Source organism: Priapulus caudatus, unplaced genomic scaffold, assembly GCF_000485595.1.
Source record: "Priapulus caudatus unplaced genomic scaffold, Priapulus_caudatus-5.0.1 Scaffold158, whole genome shotgun sequence".
In the NCBI taxonomy this organism is placed as follows: Eukaryota; Metazoa; Priapulida; class Priapulimorpha; order Priapulimorphida; family Priapulidae; genus Priapulus; species Priapulus caudatus.
In genome coordinates this window covers 402,626-404,836 of record NW_014577219.1, presented here as the reverse complement: position 1 = coordinate 404,836, position 2,211 = coordinate 402,626, and positions in this window count along the sequence as shown.

Below are 2,211 nucleotides of genomic sequence, written 5' to 3'. Positions count from 1 at the left end.
TTTTGCCCTTGCTATACAGGAGACTACGACACATGATTATGACACCAATTATTATTACTAGGATTTCTTGCGGGCATTCGTATAGTAATCACAGACAGCGTCGATACGATAAGCAAAGATATCGGCGAGATTCCGTACATATCGTTGATAGTAATGGCAATTTAATTCTGAGCATAAAAGGACGAACGAAGATCCAAGCTCGTAACGAGAATTCCGGGTCATCGCTTCGCATCAGAGGGAGTGATTTTAAGGGATCTCACTGAGGGAAGCCAGACTGCAGAGTCGCATTTTGTTTACTGTTCAGAGTCTTATTTGCGCCTAATAAAAATTTAGTGATAGAGTCAATCAGAACCCACTTGGCGTTAGAATACAAATGAAAGTAATCTTGATATTTAATAGGTTCAATCTTGGTTCAAATGGTAGTGCCGCCGAATTGGCTTGTTGGCATGGCGCGCATTGCGTGTTGTGCATGTGCCGTGTGTGTGTTTTGACGTGGCGTGCGTGCGTGTGTATCTGTGGTGTGTGTGTGTGTGTTGTGTGTGTGTGTAGTGTGTCGGGTGTATGTGTGGTGTGTGTGTGTGTGTGGTGTGTGTGTGTGTTGGTGTGTGTGTGTGGTGTGTGTGTGTGTGTGTGTGTGTGATGTGTGTGTGTGAGAGAGAGAGAAAGAAACGCGTGTCGTACGTTGTGCGAGAAAGGAGCGGCATGTTAAGCTAGAATGCGTGAGGTAGGCGAGGCCCGTCCCACCACGCACCCCGCTGATCAGCGCGCACGACACGCAGCGTGGCGTACGAGTCCGCATGTGTCAACGATCCACTGAGAGATGCATGGTCAGGACGCGCGTACGATAAGCTCAGCAGGCCCTCTACCGTCCCCGCTCTCATTCGCGAGCACTCCGAACCTAGTTTTTTCTGGGCCCGACTCACATTATTATACTACTACACTGTCCTATAACTTCATGGCGCTCGTCAATGGCAAGCGACGTAGACTCCCGAAAGAGCCGGCATCTAAGTCCAGATGCCCAGCGTGCTAGCGCAAATGGCATCAGGTCGCGAGAATCGCAATGCGGGGCCCTGCTGCATTACAGAATAGTGTTGTCCAATGCGGGGCGAATCGGCGGTCCCATTGTAATTTCGTAATCATGATCATCGGACAAACACGCAGTGGCCCCGCCCGCTATATTGCTTTTCTGTAAACCAGTTTCAAGATTGGGTAAGTTATACCAGTGATTATATACGAGTAACCCATTCGGAACGAAAATTGTAACAAGTTTATTATTAAGCTCGCATTTGTAAAGAATAAGCTCAACTACCGCACAAGTAAATAGATATGAGTAATGTGACTAATGTCGATCCCTATACGTATATATATCAGTTTATTAATTGAGCGTGCGATAGACCATAGACTCATGAATACGTATTGTTCCTGCTTAGTAGTGGCTTAAAGAGATCATACTTACTTTAAATTATGCCTTTATAAAAAGAAAGAATAATTTAGGTACATCTTTCTTGGAAAAGTCTGTATTCCTTTGCCTCTGCTAAACAATAATACCGAGCGCAATCTTCTCATCATCCCGGTTTCCCATTACACGGTTACACTTTTCTTTTCCGTTGGTCGGCGCTAGTATCGCGCATGAAAAGTAGAGTACTCTGCCAAGCGAAATATCAGGAGAACTAGTAAATAATCTCTTTGAGATTAAATTAACTCTTTGAGATTATTTACTCCCTGATATATATATATTATAAAAATATATATAATATATAGAGAGAGAGAGAGAGAGAGAGAGTAGAGAGAGAGAAGAGAGAGATGGAAGAGAGAGAGACGACGAGAGAGAGAGAGGGAGAGAGAGAGAGAGAGAGAGAGAAGAGAGAGAGAAGAAGAGAGAGGCGAGAGAGGCGAGAGAGAGAGAGAGAGGCGAGAGAAGAGAGAGACGAAGATGAGAGAGAGAGAGAGAGAGAGGCAGAGAGAGAAAAGGCGGCGATGAGAGAGAGAGAGAGAGAGATAAAAAGAGAGAGAGAGAGAGAGAGGGTCGCGAGTAGAGAGAAAGAGAGAGAGAGAGAGAAGAAGCGAGTATTTACTTCTTTTACTTCTCTTTATCTACTGTAATTAAGCATTTTATTTACTCGCCTGTATACACACAACACACATATATTAGTAATTATTATAGCTATATATATATATACTTATAGACCGTATATTATATAATATATATGT